Below are 18797 nucleotides of genomic sequence, written 5' to 3'. Positions count from 1 at the left end.
GATTTTTGGTGCAGAGATTTTTGGTGCAGGTCAGTAGAATTTAAGCAAATGATCTGGCTGGCTCTCTGACGGTGTCTGTGCCCCACAACTTGGCTTCAAGAAAATTGTCAGTTAGTAAAGAGTGAAGTAAAAAGTGTCTGATGTGGAGGGAGTGTACATAGTCTTTGTTTTTTTCCGGATAGGCGCATGGTGTGTCAGGGTAGTGTCAGTCCTAGAAAAGGAGACTGAACAATGTACATGAAACTGAGATGTTTTCTTCTGCTTGAGTGCAACAGAGGTGTTGCCGTCAAACGGAAGAGTCAGAATTTGGACAAAAATAATTTATTTATATGAGTTATATGTCATAGTGTTTTTTAAAGTTGTTGTATGTCTTACAAGGTCAAGACTTCTCAGGCATATGTACTGGTATAGGATTAATGTAGGTAAACTACAAAGTGGGCATTTGTAAGTTTTCTTCAGCTTTATATGCACTCTCTGGGAGGTATTTGGCACTAATATCCCTGGAACCGAGTTCATCAATGTAGAAACACTTAGGCTTTTTTGGTTTCAGAACTGCCATTTAGCGGCTAGTAGAAATACAAGGACAGACGTTTGCAGTTTAACTCTGTGGGGTTTTTATCCTCTCAAGATATCTCATCATAGTGGAAAACAGGAGTAACTTCACTGAACCTCTTTTGGTGGCATTTTGCCAAGGTAAAATTGTCATAAGTGAGAGAATGAAATCAAGCCAACAAAGATTAAGCAACCACATGTTTTTATATATTTCTACTTTGCATGACTGGTACAGCTTTTAAAGTTGTTGTCATCTATCCTGAGGCAAAGAAAAACATCTTCTTGTCTATAGGTATGGTGCGTGCAAGAGACTTCAGGTTAAGAGCAACAACATACACGAGCTTATTCCATCTCTGTTTTCTTAGGTTGGATAGGTCATGCCTTCGCCTCACTGTTGGTGTGGGTTAGGCTGTTAACCCAACCTCTGTTAACACCCTGTCTAAAACCACACTCCGTAAACATGCAGCCAGTTGGCCAGAAAAAGAGCGATAGCCAAAAACGCTGGCTCCCCCAGCCAAGGAAAACCTGTGGTCAAGAGTTCTCTCTCTGCTGTACCACACAGCGACGGTGACATGCCAAATGGCAACAGCATCTGCAGCAGAGCTTGTTAAAAACTTTTTGGAATAAGCAAGTGTTTTTTCAACACAAGCATAGCTGAGCCAAGCTAAATACTCTTTGGCTGAATAAATCTAAAACTGGCATCTGTTTTGGGGACTAAAGGTTCTGTAGTTTACTCTCCCTCCGCACCCCCTGCTTTTTTTTTACTGGAAGTGTGAGGCTACTTAAGAACAAGATTAAATTATTGGTGGATCTGGTGAGAATTCTGTGCTTTAATAGCTGAAACTGTACATTAATACAAATTACTTTTTAATGTGGGTAAGCGGGTTTTGCCCCTAAACCTAACGTATGAAGGCACGGTTCTTTCAGACAGAAATTGATATCGGCTCCAAAACACAGTATAGTGAATAAGCAGCAACTTTTCTTTGCAGGGGCTTTCTGCCACTCTTCCAGAGGCAGCAAAAATCTACACACATTAACTCTTAAGAGTAAGAGGCATAATTCGGAGCTCCAGGACCTTTCTTCTTTTCAAATGCGAGGGTTTTTTTTTAATATTCTATATTCTAGTTTTATGCTTCATTTCTGTTTGAGAGCACACGTAATGTAAAAAGCCGCTTCGTTTAGCCACTGCTTTGAGGAATACAAATCTATTAACAGTACTCTGCATGAACACAAAGTGGAAAAAATGTAGGAAATATTCAGAGCAAAATTATTTCTTACATGTAAGTTCATGAATTTTAAATCTGAATCATCTGTATTACAGGCATGTGTGTTCTTATTATTAACCATTTCACTTCGCTTCGTGCTCAAAGCACGAGACTTCGCATACTCTGGCGACTTTTTAAAAAAAGTCGAAAATGAGGGTGCTTAGTACCTTGACGGATTGCATCCTGCATTAGGAAGGGATTTCAGATTTCCCGGATCCCGCTGGTGCTATTACTGCTGGTGCATCCAGCACTGCTCATGTTCTCTTTGGCTGGCCCCACTCTGCGAAGAATACGCGTTTCGAACACTCGTCAGAGTCATCTAAGCTGCTCGCAGCTAATGACTGCAGTAACTGGAGAAGTTTGGGGGACTTTGGGCCTGACTCATCAGCCGTCCAAATCCATGGCAGATGGATCAGCATTTTCTTTGTGCTTACATGAGAGAATGCAGGACAGGCTCCTCTAGATGTGAGACCCAGATGTGAGCCCAAATCCTTCTGGCCTCATGAAAGTATGTACCTGAGCATTGGTACGCAGCAGTTGTAACACTGTTTGGTGACGTGTATGACTTAATTTGCTTCTGTAAAACAAATATGAAGAAATAGTATCAGTACGGATGCTGTGTGATGCCAGGTTTTTTAGAGAAAGCCAGAGAGGTGGCAAAAGATTCACACCCTTGACAGGTTCATAATCAGTTTGTAGCAGGAAATGGAAGCCAGTCTGCTAAATACATACATTGTCTGATATATGAGCACATCTACAGACACATGTAGAATATATGTTGCATTAATGTTATGTTCCTATAATAAGCAATTTATTTATCTGTATGTATTTTAATCAGCTTGTATTACCTGGCATTTATGGAAAGCCACACTGCTACCCAAGATGCTCGTTTCCTGGTTTAATTTTTTCAGGAGAATGTTCCTTCAAATATTAAGGTATTGTAGATGACATCCCAGAACTGATTTAATTTATCACAGCAATGTCAGTTTCCCTCACAGTGTGCCTCTCAATTAGGTTATCACCTAATGCTTTAAAACTGTCCTAGTAAATGAATGAGTGAACATCTAAATCAATACTGCTTTCTTCTTAGATTCAGAGCTGAGTGGATAAAACCTTTATGCTGCCCACCAAAAACACACATTGATTTTGTATTAAAATCTATTGCATTGGAAAGCGGAGGAAAGATACAGCTCGAAGTGTGCATGGTAAAAATATGCAGAATAGCACGTGTAGCGTATTAACGTGGTTCAGTACGCTGAGAATATTATGAACTCGAAATTGTTGGTGGTGCCTTTGCCTTAATATACTGCTTACATACAGTTTGGTTTGCAGTTTCAGAATATTCAGGGGTTTATAACTGGGAAGTGCAATACCGTGTGGATTACCAGAGTGAAAGATAAACAGTGTGCGCTGAACCACTGGAAGGCTGAGTGACAGCGGGTATTTTTGGTGGAGCTGATGCCTCTCTAGCTGAATTTTGCAAGGCATTGATCTTCACCTGTAGAAATTTATGAGCTCTGAAGGGAGGTATAAAAAGCAGGCTGGCAATGAAAATAATGGAACTTAAAAATACAGTTTTCAATTTGACCTGCTAATTTTTTCTTTTATCCTTTCAATCTGCCCCTTGCTGGTTACATAGTTTTATAAAATTTAAATAAAATGTAATATGTGTGGCTTGGCTGTGCCTGCCTTCCCGACAGAATCTGTACGGTTCTTTGAAAAAGAAAAGAAATTATCAGAAGTATGTAGGGTTATGGGCTATTGTTTTTGCCTTGTGCGCATTATTAGGTTGAACACCAGGAATAAGAAAATTAATATTAAAGCATCTATCAGATGTAGGCATGGAAACATACCCAGAAAATAAAAGTAATGAATCAGTAATGAGCATGTTCCTAATTATGAGGGTAAAATATCCATATTAACTGAACCTCATAATTCACTTGAGAGTGCTGGACAGCTTTGGCGGAGAAGGAGGAGGGAGGTGAAAGAAATTGTGGTTAGCCAGTTGTCATCAGCACTAATTTTTATTCGACTTAATGAGAGTTAAGGGTCCAGATCGTGCTGGTGGCTGTGAGTCCCGGGCGCTCAGCCCTCCATCGCGGCGGAGAGGCAGGGCTGGCGCGGTTCGTGGGGCTGTCGCGCGGGCACCGCTCGCTGTCTCCAGACACGCAGCGCCTCGGCCAGGCGGGACGGGCTCGGCAGCAAAGGTGTCCGGCTTTCCTCGGGCGCAGAGCGGGGCCTGCATTTGGACAGAGTCGTCTGCTGCGTCTCGTTTTACGAATAGCGCGCGTTTCCGTGCCCGTGAGCGGCGGTGGTGCGACTGGTGCGAAGGGAGAAAGGGCCGGGGTACGCTCGTACCCCCGGCCCCGGTTTGGCACCCGGCTCAGCCGCTGCAGCCGCCGGTGGGTGCAGGAGCGAGAGGGCTGCACTAACAGCGGTAGCATCCTGGGACAGCTGGTGGCCTTGGCAAGGACATCCCCCGGGTACCAGCTCTGGGCCCAGGTCTGCGAGGTTTCCCTCCTGGCTGGCGCAGGCAGTCCAGGCAGGGTCAAAGCCACTGAAGCTCTACTTAACATTTAGCTACTTAACATTTCATGACTGATGATGTTTTGTTAAATATAATAAACGGCTTGAAGTCCATGTTTTCCTATCAAGCTGGCTGGGGAAGGAGTCGCTTTAGTAGAGCAACACGCATTGCTTCAGGGCCAGAAGGCTTTTCTTCACGCAGATTCTGGACTACTGAGCAGAAAGAAAAATGTCGCATCTCCGCAGAGCTTTCAACAGCAATTGCTCATCTTGTCCTTCACAATGAAGCAATGAAAGCAGCACAAGAAAAAAACAAATGTGCAAAGCAAAGCCTTCCAATTTAAAAAAAAAAGAGTTGTGACAACATTTCCTGTATCGGTAACTGAGAGATGTTTTCAAGGAAGGGACTGGTAAATGGTTAAGAAACACGGTGCTTCTGCAACTGTTGACAAAACTCGCTGTTCTGAAGTTGTATCTCCTGTTACGTTTGCACTTCTGTTTTAAAGCCCCCCGAGCCAACCTTTCAGCGTGCTCCTGATCTACGCTTTAAAATCCTCCCCGGGCAGTAGCTTTGCCTGCAGACAGTATTCCTCGCTGTGGATTAAGGTATTACCGTGATGGGTGCAGCTGATCATATTTTGTTTTGTTTACTGAAACGGGACCTTGTACCCGTCATGCCTAAATGCTGGGTTATGAACCAGACGGGGTAGGAACTAATTCTTCTCAAGCTGTCAGAGGCTCAGTAAGTGGAATAGAGAAGGGAGCCGGCTCCGCTACTCATAGCTGCTGCGAATACGTGTTGAGTATTTGATCTGGCTTCTCCCGCGCGCGCACAAACCATGTTGCTCCTTGCAGACACAAGTTGTAACAATTCCTTGCATTTTTCTTTCTTTGTGTCACTTTATCCTGCGGTGATCTTATCAGCACTATTTCCCTAGAAGAACTTGGTTTTTTATTATTTTGTTTGCCTTTATTCAGCTGGGTGTTAAAATGACCTCGCTTTCTCCCCCACCCACCAGCCCTCACCCTTTCTCGCTCCCTCCACCACCCTCTCTTTCCTCAGAGGGTTTACAGACTTTGTAGATTTGTTTCCCTTTCTCCTTTTCCCTCCAGTGTCCACCCTGATTTTGTAACCATAGCAATAATTGAAATGCAATCCTAATATTTGCTTCCCGTAGCTATCATCTGGCCCAACACATGAACTGCTGGCGTTTGGGTGTTGCAAGGTTTTAAAACTTAAGTCAGATGCATCTGAGTATATATGTGAGGATGACTTGTTTGGTGCCGAACTGTCCCTTCCAGAAAAGGCTTTGTTCTGTAAAGTTGTGTGTCAGTGGGAGCTGGTGCAAGTAAAAGCAAGTCCTTATGGTAGTGAAGCCAGGGAAAAAGGAAATTATAAAAATAAAAACAAGGTTGTGTTACAGGGAAGTTCTGCTTCACGTAGATATGTTTCAGTCTTTTGCTTGGAATTTGTACAGCTTTCACTTTCCAAAATTTCCAAGATGAATAATGGAAGCTGTTTTGCACTTCAGGCTGCTGCGCATTAAGGCCGGTGTTTGCTTGGGGTGTACGAGCGCACCTCACGGCAAGCGGTGGGCTTGGGGTGGGGGGGATGCTGTTACACACTTTACCAGCTCCATATTTTAACCACCGAGGACACAAGAGCTGGAAGCAAAAATCTCACGGCAATAAATCTCTTCTTTATGGACAGGCTTAAAAAGCATTTTCTAAAAACTATGCAGTAGCTAATGAAGGAGTTTATTAATTATGATAGCGTTCCTGTGAGATAAATAATTTTAGACTGTTGAACTGAGAGAGAAAAGTGAAGTGACTCACTAGGGGCCACGCAGTTTGTCAGTGGAAGAGCTGAAACAAGCACAGAAGAATTTCTGGATGCCACTTCCAGAAAACATAACTTCTGTCTGAGTACAATTTATGTATATGTATTTTTCCAAGTTAATATTAATTATTAATATTGGTAATATCAATATAATTGTTGAAATGTAGTATTTTTTGAGGACTAGTGAAAGAATGGGGAGACTCAACTCCTCAAGCTTACAAGGGGTGCAGTTCAAATTTAAGATTCAAATCCAAACGAAGGTGACGGTTTGTGTTTGGATTTAATGCCCCTGAAATTCCCTGAACTTTATGGATGAGATTTTGGCTCAGAACAACAAAAATTAACTGATCTTTTGAGACTTCTGTCATCTGAGATGATGGAAGCCTTGTGAGATCAGCTTCCCTGGCATCGTGACTTTCACTGAAATCTCAGGAGAGCACTTACTTTTCACATAATGTCAACCATATCCAAACCAGGACTAACGAATACCCCTGTAGAGCTCCTCCTAAGATCACAGGCATGTTTGAAATACTGCTACAAGCTGTGTTCCGTCTGAGGAAATGCTCACAGCATTTGTTGTTTCTTCTGTCAGATATGGCTGGTGACACTTTTCAGTGGTGGGAGGGTTATATACTGTCTTCCAGATGTTCATTAGTGCAACTTCCCTTATTTATGTTCGGAGACTTATCAAGGAGGTAATTTAAAAACTGGGACAGGCTGGGTCTCCCACCCTGGAAACACTTAGGCAGCAAACTTTGCTCCACTTGCGGTTTTTACTAGCAAATTGTTGGCCAGTAATGTTTATCTGAGATTTTAGTGTATGAAATGCTATGAATAATCTTCCCAAATGTGCTCCGTAGTCAGACCGCATGGGATGTAGTGTAGCTGGTCGTATCCTCTGCCATCTGTATCCTCCTTATAATACAATTTCCGCGTAGCCTACCTTACCGGACCCCCCCAAGGGACCTGAGCAGTCTTTACTCAGCTTGTTGCTCATGTGCTTGAGGACTGATTGCAGTTTCTCTGGCAATGTGGGCACCTCCAGGTTACTCTGCTTTAGATAGTTTACCCCATTTTAAGTGGCTTATGTTACAATGAAGACAGCAAAATACTTGATATAACTCCAATAATTTCCCATTAGTATTGCAGAAGCAGGGGGAACATGGACTTTGTCCAGCTAAAGAGGAATTTTAAAGATTTAACTAAAAAACTGTCAGTCTTTTTAGGAATAGAATTTAATTTATGCAAAACCTCCCTTTTCTAGATGTGCTATTTTTTCTCCTATTTTATACATTAAAGTCACACTGAAACCAACATGTTACCATATTGAAAAGTGTTCTAAAAAACTTATTTTAAGATAGCATCAAATTCTTCATTTAGTAACAATATCAGTATGGAAGTATTTTGATTTAGGATTGTTGCCTTCATTATATTACATTTTCATTCATGAAAGCTTCGTCTTAAAATTATGTTGTAAAAAAAAAAGACAGCTTTTGTGAAACAGAAAAAACAGCAGCCAGGATTCCTATAGCTTTGTTTTTCAGTCTGCTGGAAATGATTTAAAACAAAATAGCCACCTTTTCACCGCTCTCCTCTCCTCTCCTCTCCTCTCCTCTCCTCTCCTCTCCTCTCCTCTCCTCTCCTCTCCTCTCCTCTCCTCTCCTCTCCTCTCCTCTCCTCTCCTCTCCTCTCCTCTCCTCTCCTCTCCTCTCCTCTCCTCTCTGTTTTAATTTTCAAAAATAAGTATACAGAAAGGGAAGAAGCCCCATAAGCAGCTTAAAATAGAATTTCACACTCCTCTAGCTGTAAAAAATGAGGGGCAACATTTTTGGTAAAGGCAAAGATTACTTTTAAAATTTAGCCCTGAACCTCATCTGCTGTAAACCTGTATAAATTCATTGACTTCAGAGGAACTGTGTGGTTTTTGCATCAGCTGAGGACCTAATTTATACTTCTGAAGCTCAAAATTTTCCTTTAGGCAAGCTCTGGCCCTTCCACAGTTTGATACTGCCAGGTAAGCATTTTGTTGGTTTTAATGTTATTCGTTTATTTAGAATACAGTACATATTTGCCTCTTCTTTTTGCACGTCGGCGTTTTGCCAACTCTTCCAGCGTCTTATGTGAACTTTTTCTGACTGACTGACTTTTTCAATTCTGCTTACTATAGGTGTTCATAACATAATATTTAAAGATCAATTATTTTTTCTGAGCTCCAAAACAATATCAAGAGATTTTTTATAATTGATTCTTCATAACAAGCAATCACTGGGAGTTTTTGACTCTCCTATATCAGTCAGTGACAGATATTGGTACCTGTTCCTAATGATTCATAATGAAAAATTGCCAGATACTTCTTTGAATCTGATGGATGATTCATGTTGTTATATTTAGGCCACATTATTCTGGAATGTTTAAATTAGACTAAAAGCCACCTCTGAGTATACATGTGCAAACATAGAGTACATTTTTAGTTTCCCATCTGGAAATACGTATAAAGTCCAGCGCTGTTTTCAAGTCGCAAGAAATATTGTTATATTTTTATTATGGTATTTCAGTTCACACTCATACTAATATGAAAAGTTTAGTAATGGCATATCCTCAATACTACCCTCAAATGCCAAGGTTACACATGAAGTCCAATGGGATCTTGCAAATGTTTAAACTTTTATTAAAGCCCAAAGCCCAAAATAGACTTTACTAGACCTGTACAAATTATTTTAAATTATGTAAATATTTTTAATATGTCTGGCTTCTGACAGAACACCACTATACACCGAAGTATGACATTAGCCTTACTGTGCCAACTTTTTGCCTTTTTTTTTTTTTTTCTTCTTCCCAAAATACCTAGCATCATTACTGGATTTGACTAGAGTTTGCTTTATGTGCTGCTTGTGGTTCAGGAGAAATAAATGTAAAGAGGATGGACTGTGTTCCCCGGCCGTTAACAGAAGCTCTTTAGCATGAGGTTAAGCGTGAACTTTGTTTTGCCTGCCAGCACAGGGCAGGAGATACCTAGGATAAGGGTGGGTGAAGTCCTGATCTGCTTTCCATCTGATGGACATGTGCAGCTGCTCTGAAGGCTGGTGTTGGTGTGCCGTATGTGTCTCAAAAAACTATGTATCTGAGTTTTTCTAACAGATATTGCTCTAACTTCATCTTCTAGGAATCCTCTTAAATTAAAAAATCCTGCCAAAACATTCGTATCTGGATGTGTACGAAATCTGGTCCCAGTACTTCATTCAAACAGGAGGCAGTGGTAGGCGATAGTAACAGCTAACAATCTGAAGAGCTCCAGCTTTGTTGGTCAGGTGTCTGCAAGTGTGCATGTTTGTGCGCATGTGCACGTGTGTAATTTTTTTTTCTTTTCTGTGGTTTTGGTGTGGCATTGTTTTCTTCTTCCATGCACTTCTACTGTGCAAGCGTAACCTTATCTATGCCTGTTTGGCTAACTTTGTCCGTCTATTTATTTGTGCATTTTCCTATCTTTTGTTAAGAAACCACTTCTCCTGAAATACTTCAGGATGCTGAAGAACAATAAATAACTAAAAATCCATCTGTATTATCCAAAAATCACTTACTAACATGTAAGAATGGGAAATTTGTTCTGCTACATCAATTTGCAGAGAGTTGTCAGTCTTCTAAATTATGTTAGTGGTGGACTAGTTTGATTGGAAACTTGACACAAACAATGTTTGAATTAGTTGAATAAAGAGTTCCCAGAGGTAATCTGGAGTTTATGCGAAAACTGGTATATAAATGCATCACTGCTGAGAATTAAAATAGGATTGAATTGCCCTTGGTGAAATTTGTGGTTACTGGGATTGTCCAAGGATACTCAAATCCTTCATTTCAGAAAACAAGGTAGCTTGATCCCATTTTAGAGATTTTAGAAAGTAAAACTTTCCTTTCATCTACACTAAAAAGTCAAGATGTGTTTATACTAATCTTAGTAAAACTGGTATATATGAAGCTGGTTTAATACTGCCCACAAAAATCTAAATAACATAGCTAGTGTTGTACCCACCCAGCATGTGCTTTCCTCCTAGAGGAGGAGCTGGACTAGCCCTAGGGCTCCTGACCACCATAACCTGGGCAATGACCAGCTGGTTGAGGTAGCTCTACAGTTCCCAACTTTACCAGTTCCCTTCTTTGGTTTGCCCCCTCCACCGTGAAAACAACAGAGATTATAAACACACATTTCTCTGGAGCGTGTAAGATCTTTCTGCAGAGATTTTTAAGTTCTCAAGCAGAAGTGAAGCTCTCTTGAGTTGCATGTGGGAAGGAGATGATAAGCAACCAGGATTAAGTCCTGGATGTCTTTAAGCCGAGGTGCTGTAGATCGTGCTCAGAGCTACATTTCCAAAAGTGTCTTTCTTTCAGAAAGTCACTGCCAGCCTGGCTGTTACAGGAGAGGAGAAATTGTGATGTGCACGTGGTTGGGAAATGGCATTTGACTGAAGTCATGGGCTGCCTGCAGGTCGATCTCCATCCTTTTTTTCCCAGTGGGATGTTAACATCACAAGTGATGGACTGATATCCACAAAAGACTAATGGTGACAGCAGGTATGCCAGGAGCCTCCCTGCAGAAGCCTCGGCAAAAGGCAAGGAGAGGAGCCCAGCAGGAGGCTCCATCCAGGCTCCAGGCACTCCCAATGTCAATACTGGGCAGCTATGCCCAGTGAGGAGGGGGTCCGCAGCCCTGGTGCTCCTGAAGTGAAAGAGCAGATGTGCCCTCTCTGCAGGGCGTAAAGCAAGACCCCTTCCCCCGAGGGGTTTGTAAAACACCGTGAGAGCCCAGTTCTCACCAGCAGATATCTCCTGCCTCTTCCTGAGCCTTGCTGGAGGGTAGGCACTGGTCTTGGGCTTTGCTTCCTGGGGAGCACATGCAGGAAAGCTGGCAGTGCATCGGTGTCTCTGCTCGTCTTCTTGAAGGAGAAAGCACACAAGACCCACCCCCAAGCCCCTCTCCTCTCCATTTACAGACCCAGTAGGTAATGTTAGCATGGTATCAGTGAACGCTATACCTGCCCCCTTGAATCTCCACATGGCATTTGATGTATCTCCCATAATAAATTATGTACTTCAAGGAGCAATAACAATAGCTGAGATTCTTGAGATGAGAAGAGTCACGTTACCAGAAGTACCAAAGAGGCTGATGAAAATTAAATCGTAGCAGACAACAGTTGTGTTACAAAGGAGGGCTCGATTACAGCCAAGTCACTTTCTTTGCTAACCTCTGACTTATTTATTTCTCCTGCATGCTGCAGTCTGCATGCTCTTTCTGGTTGTAATGAGCATTAATTGATTAGCTGGATCTATGAAGAGCTTGAGCACTCGTAAGTACTATCCCAGTGGGTACACAACTAAATAGTTTATGAGGTAATTAGTATTTTAATGCCTTTTCTAATGAGCCTTTTCAGTAATGAAATCTCATGAGAACATTATTGGTTCATATATATTTCTTCAGACACAACAGAAGGTAAGCTAATGCTATTAAGAGATTTTAAAGCTGGTTTATAAAATGGTTTTTAGTAACTTATTTTTGAATACTTGCCTTGGTTCCTTTTGCTTTATAAAAAAAAATCTTAATTTCCCACTGCTCTGTCTCTTGCAGTCCTCTTTCCTGACAGAATTCTTACACTGTACTGCAATTTCAAATAATTGGGATAATTTCTGAGGCTGCTACCCGATCTCCTAAGCTCAGCTGTAAGTAAATAATACCATACTGTCTGAGCGTGTTGTTTCAGATGTGTTCTCATCCTGGGAAAAAAAACAACTCTGTGCCTGGCTGCACAGTGCCTTGGATTTATGACTGTGTCAAGTTTGAGAGAATGACCAACCTCTACAAAGCTTTTCAATGTCAAGCTGAGCTCTGTTTTGGAGGCTCGAAAGCAGCACAGAGCTTGCAGCCATACAGGCAGTCTTACTTCACCTCCTCCTTCAGGTTCATTGGATGTACCCCGTTTTACCCAGGTTTAACCCATACTGGGAAGGACAATTCCTGTGCCTTGCATTTTATTTCTCTATTACCTAAAAGAAGACGGCTTCAGACAGCTTTGCTGGGAAGAGTATTTCGGTGTGTGAATGGCTCATTTTATAGTTGGCCATGGGGACAGTGATTGCTTTTTGTTCTCTGGAGACGACAAGGTATCAGCAGCTTTTTATGTTCTCATCTCTTAGGGCTCACTTCTTCCAGCTGGGAAGTCTTGTGCTGAGTGGGACTACGGCCGCAATTTAATAGCAAATAGCGATGCTGTGAAACAGCTGGGGCCAAACACCGAAGCATGTATGTTTTGGAAACCTGTTTCATAAATTAGTTTTATGGAGTCTAGGTGATGTATGCCTTAAAATACTTTGGAAACTTCATTTTAAGTTAGGGATGTACAAATCCTATTTAACACTAGGAGCTGTAGCAGTAAGACTGTAAGAAATTCCCCTATACAGATCTCATTATGTAATGTAAGATGTAATGAGTCTAATTCATCCTTGGGGTGTCTTTAATGGTGTCAGCACAGTTTCGCGAAGGATGGATGTGGCTTAGGGACACCACCACCATAAAACCTGACTGTCTTCCACTGATATTTCTCTCTCTGTCTCCAAAGTTTTACTGAGACATGTCACCATGATATATTAATAGCCTAGTACTTTTTGACGACTTTAAGTTATTAGTAGTATGTATATTGTTGCCGTCAAATGAATATGAAAAGCCACATTTTCAGTTAGGGTAACTGTAAAAGCCCCCTCCAGACCATACAGAAACAGTGTCCTTTGACTTCACGTATTTGACCTTGCTTGCAATACCATGCATTAGCGACGCTTAGGAGATGAAGAACGCCCAACACTGACCACGGCTTTCCACATTGCCTGCCATCTCCACACCCTTTTGCAACATCAGACCCAACAGCACAGGAGAGGCTAACAGCTCCTGACAGCACCCCAGAGTCTCGGGTTCTCAGCCCTCACCCGTGCAGCGCAGTGCAGCCCTCTCCTTAAGGCACGGTCAGAGACGCTTTTAGGATGGAGGCTGAACAGCCTAATCTGTTCCCTCATCTGAGATGTGGTAGCTTCTTGCGTCCATGTTCGTGGTCTGCTTAAAATGTGAAATATATCTGATTTGCCTGAATTGCCTTCAGAGGTGAGCCAGCCACCCTGGCTGCTCTGAGACCCTCTGCAGCGTGAGCAACCCGAGGGGCTGCGCCCATGCCAGTGCCCGGAGAAGAAAGTTCAAGCGAGAAGGTGCACATCAGGTTACCAGCCCAAGAGCAGAGGAAAAATATCCTCAGAGAAATATTTTGGTTTCCATTCTGGAAATTTCGTAGAGGGTGTTTCTGCTCTATATTCAGAAGCTTCCTGAGGGGAGAAATGATCCGTGAGCTGTCTGAGGGTAGGAGCTCTGAACTGTCTGTCTTTGATGGCCTTTGGACTTGGCTAAAGCCATCTCTGAACACTTCATTGAGCACAGTCAGAATTAAATTGGGGTGGTGGGGAGACTAGTTGCCAGACTTTGCTTTTGATTTTGGTAATATTTCTTTTAAACTTGAAACGGGATGGAGTTGTTTTGCTTACTCTTTTGGAGACTATTTTTGTTTGTGCTTCCTGAGTCATCACCTGTCTTTGCCAAGACTTTATTACATCTAACAAAAGGTATATTATTGATGCACTGTGGCATGCACAAAGCCTTTCTATGAACTTCACTGGACTTGTGGTCCTCCTAGGTTCATTTTGCTCCCTGTCTCTGCTCACAAGGAAGTTCATGCTCTGTGCTCTGCTCTGACAGCGTGTAAAAGCTGAGCAGGCTTTGACACCTCATCAGCTTAAAAACTCAGCTTTCTTGACTCCTGATGCATTTAGATCTTACCTTTCTTACCTCTTACCTTTCATTCTATAACAACATGTGTATGTATATACATATATTTATATAGTCTCTTTGGTGATTGCTAATAGAACAGTGGTCTGAAGAACAGCGGCACTGAAGAAATGTCTTGCCTCTATTAGAAATATTTGGAAAGAGCAAAAGGCACTTAAAATACAAGTTTGGCACCTTCCTTCTCCTCCTTCTGTGTACCATGAGGTCATGATTAATGGCTTTTGTCATGTTTGGAGGGCAGAAATCACTTGTACGTTCAGTTCAGGAAGACCTCTGAATCGGCGGGGCCCAAGGGAACCGGCAGCTCCGGGTCTGGAAGGACCCGTGATGTCATTTCATGTGGCCACAGGGGATGCGGCTATTACTTGTTTAGGCATTATTCTTGGATAGTACTAAGGTGTGTGGGGTTTTTTGGCCTCCCAAAGACATTAATTCTGCCCTGAGGAGTGGAAAGCTTCCCTATCCGAGGAGGAGGCTGTTTAGGATGGGGGGAGCCTTAATGTGCAGGGGCAGGGGGGTCTTGGGGGTGTGCATGCAGTGGGACAGTCAGAGAGGGCTTTAGACTTTACAGATACACTTCTAGTGATGCAAACTGAGTTCAAAGGAATGGGAACCTGTAAATGAAGTTTACTTGAAATAAAGCTACTATGAGATAGAGAAACACACACAGGAGAGAAATAGGATATTTTGACATTTATTCATGGTGTTCCTGGGGTGTCTTGGACCGTATAAACTCACTGCTATTGTGTAAGTGAAACCCTAGATTCCCTGAGGCCATAACTGTGACTGGAACTTTACTACTTCTGCTTTGAAGAAAGAAGAGAAAAAGTAAATTTATTACAACTACTGTAACTCCTGTCAATTCCGCACATAAAGGAATTATGAACAAACACATAATTTAAGAAATTATGGACAAACTCATAATTTCCTGACAATTTCCTTCCAAATGATGTGCATTTTGAGAACATATATTTTCTATATGTAAGGAGGAGTGGAGTTGAATGCCTTCTTTTTCTTCAGTCCTTTAGTTTCAGTAAAAGAAGATGCTGTTGAAGACATGTTGAGTAGTCTGTCTGGTGTCACTGATGAGCTCTGCAAGAGATATGCTATCTCCGCTTTGCTTTTAGGCTAAATGAATACATTTAAAAGGCATGAATAGTTTAAGCATCATATTCTCAGGATATCTTATTTCCTTGCAATCTACTAAACTTTAATTCAGAATAATTATGTGTTGTATTTATAGTTCAATGTAGATAATGTTTACTTTTGTTTACATATTGTGCCTGGCTAATAGATGGCAGATATAGAGTGAAATTAAAACATAGAGAACCCAGATAATACCAGTTCACAGCTATACTATGAGTCTCTGTTTTTTCGTAGTGTGATTTCAGCATCTAATTAAGCAGATGCTCAAGTAGTTTGGGGAATCAAGTCTTAAATTGCTCAGTTAAATTACTTTTCCCTATCAGCACGAGCTCCAATGTAAAAAGATGAACTTGCAATCAGGAACAAATATTTAGTGTGAAAAGTATGACATAAATTAAACCACCTGAAAAAGTCTGTTAGCTAAAAACTGTTAGCTAACAAAGTGCAAACTGGAAATGTAGGAAAGTGCAGTGCATCTTACTACAGGGTTGCCTATTTTGAAGAAGATAGAGCAAAGGATATACCTGAATTTCATCAGTTCTGAATTGTTTTCTGGGAATATGCTATTTTGCATTTAGGCATTATTCTCACTACTAAATTGGAAGATTTCCTTTCCCACCCCTGTCAGTCACATTTCAATCAAAAATTTGTCCCAGTGCATTTTTGGGGATGGGGAACATCTAGTGGCATATAATTTAAACTAAATATGATGAATATCCTAGCTTATGTGTAGATAATGTAAAAATCAGGGATGTCTTATATGGTTAAGCTTTTTTACAAATATCACTGCTTTAATTCACTAACAGTTTTACTCCTGAGCAAAGAAAAAAAGATTTCTGGATTCGTAAATGAAACTGAAACCATGGGGTTTGCAGTATGAGGGCCACCCTGAGTACAATGCCTGCATTAATCTTTGCTCCATGCACAGGAGGCTGGAGCTGCCTGCCAGAGCTAATGAATGGATTCTGACTCCGCCACGCTAGGCTATTACCAAATACAAAGGCTGGTCACAAATTATACTTTGTCTGATGGGATCAGATATAAGCATTAGAAAAACATTTGCTTAACAGTAATAATTAGTCAGCGATAGAGGCAAGTTTTACAGACTGCTTTGGAGCACTGAGGCAAAAGTGGCTTTCTGGGGGAAAAAGCCTGTTGCCTGTCTAGTGATTCATAAAAAGCAAAAAAAAGGTGCTTTAGTTACATCTTTTCTAAAGGTGAGACCAAACCACAGCGTTTCTACAAAACCCAAATAACCTCAGTCTTTACTGCGAACACTGTAGTGTTTCAGGAGCACTACCTTTCCTCAATTAGACAAACAAACAAAAAAATCGTATTGGAGAGTTGTTCCTGGCTTGAATTAGGATCATGCCTGCATAGATAGAGCACTTCACCGAGTGGATTCTTTTGAGCTTAAACCTTAACAGTTAAATTAGAAGAAAACTCACAACTGGCGCAGAGGAGCTCAGCAAATCACCAGGCAGCCTGGGCTGCTGAGATGCTTTCGTTCTTTAGCAGTGAACTCATACCTTGGGCTTTTGTATTCTCGGGGAGAAGAATCCATAGTTCAGAGAACTGCTAGAAACAGGGTGGTTAAATGAAGCCCAACAGTAAGCAATTCGTGTTACTGAAGCATGTCATTGAAACTTGGCACAAGTGCTCGCTCTGAGCTTGTGCTGTGGAACGGTTTTAAGTGCTTGTCATCCCGTAGATACCGCTGCAAACGTTCTGTACTGTCTCTCCTTTCCTGCGCTGTCTGGGAGAGTGAGTACGAGGCTAAGGCTACGCGTTTTCATTTGTTTGACTTCGAGTTTTCTGTGCTTTGGTTTCAGTAGCGTGGCTATCGGATGAATGAGGTTGTATCCATGCCAGGAGAGATGCAAAACAGCCCATTACTTCATTGTGTGGTTGGTTTGCTTGTTTGTTTTAAAAGTTTGCGTGTACTGGTGAATGCAAGGGGATGATAGCATCTAATAATTGTAGTGCTGGCAGGAGCGACGCAGGCTCGCCCACACAGCCTGCCAAGGTACCTCTAGTCTGGCTTGCAATAGCTTTTTTTTTTTTCCAGCGGTCGTCCTGCTGCCGTAGCGCAGAGCCAGAGGCCAACCAGCAGAACTGGCACGTGCAGTGAGACCGCCAAATTAATTTTCCTTTTTGATGTGATCAATTCTTGACTGCCATGTTGGCATCTCTCGTGCCGAGGTGTTTAACAGGGGGGTCCTGCTGCAAAAGGCCTCGTTCCCACTTTCGCACCGGTGCAGCTAAAGGGGTGTTGCTACCTTCCCAAACTGACCGTTCTGCGAAAGCTTTTGAGAGGGATCTGCCAAGAGCAGAAACTATGACTAGATTAACAAATGCTGCTAATCCCTGCGTTGCGGAAGGGTGGGCTTGATTGCTTTATATTTGCAGGCTTGTGTCAGTAGTGCGGAGAAACGTAAGACTATCCTAAAAAGCTGTTAAGGGTTTCAGCACGTGTAGTTTGCTTCAGTAAGTGTCGTTCTACAGTTCCAAGTATTGATTAAAGGTGTCGTGATGAGGGCTTCATCCAGTGTCCGTAGGCACTCTAGGCACATAGGCACTCTGAGTCCTCTAGGCATGGACTCAGCCATGGTAAGGACTTCAGCCTGTTACTGTGTCTTCTGTCCTCCGGAGCAACAGAGGATGGTTGGTCATTAAGCAATCGAAGTTTTAAGGGTGTCTTTACCAATGCTATTAAAATACCTGTAATTACCAAATTATCTCATTAGTTAAAATAATCCTCCAGATTATTTTCTGTTTACTGGGTTGCTAGGGGTACTAATACATAAATATGTGTAGAAGTGTTCAATGAGATTGCCAGATTTTTTGAAAGATAAATAGTTTTACATGCTTCAGAAGTAGACTCCAATTGGCTAAGGAATTGGCGAAAGACTGAAAATGTGACATCATTCTTGGCAAGTGATAAAGATATATTTTTGTTAACAGACACTATATAAAAAGTGCACTATACTACTTCTGAGCAAAAATCTGTGTCTAAGAATAATGAAATGTCTTTCAGTTGAGAATTTTTTTAAAAGAAATGCAATTTACTGACCAGTTCTCCGTATGAGTCTGCTTAATGCAATGTATTTTTTCTTCTATATCCTTTTTTATTTAAATACAGATAATATGTGTGACATGAATACTTTTAAATCAAGACCATTATTTAGCAGATAAATGTAATTATTGCCTATTAATTCTTCCATCAAATCCATGTTTATGTAATAGACATACTGTAATTGTCTTCTTGAGTCCAATCACATACTTCAACTTTCAGCAATTATGTTTTAACTTAATTCCAATGACTGATTAAAACCATGTGTATTCAGGTTTAGATAGATGTGCTTACTACGGGATTGTTAAACCTGCAGAAAATATGTTTTTAATAATCCATTAGTATTTAATTAGCATGCAATAACTGTCTTATTAAATCTAAATTAAAACCTTATTTGAGGCATGTAATTGAAAGTGCCACTGGGTAGAATCTAATCTGTCAGGGATGAATTTACATGGAATAACAACGCCAAATTTTTCTTTTGTGCAGTTTTCAGGGTCTTCCCAAACATTTGCTTAGTCATCACCA

The 18797-nt window shown here is 41.4% G+C and overlaps 1 protein-coding gene across 2 annotated transcripts in view; it reads left to right on the top strand.

The window, feature by feature from the left end:
- The window catches only part of CREB5 (cAMP responsive element binding protein 5), a gene marked incomplete at both ends in the record, with an annotated part of 215293 nt that overhangs the window by 149677 nt on the left and 46819 nt on the right, over window positions 1-18797 (top strand). The window lies entirely within an intron of this gene.

This window comes from Phaethon aethereus (genome assembly GCF_964289735.1).
Source record: "Phaethon aethereus genome assembly, chromosome: 2".
NCBI lineage: Eukaryota > Metazoa > Chordata > Aves > Phaethontiformes > Phaethontidae > Phaethon > Phaethon aethereus.
The sequence above is the reverse complement of the archived record's forward strand: the minus strand, read 5'-3'. Positions and strand labels throughout refer to the sequence as shown.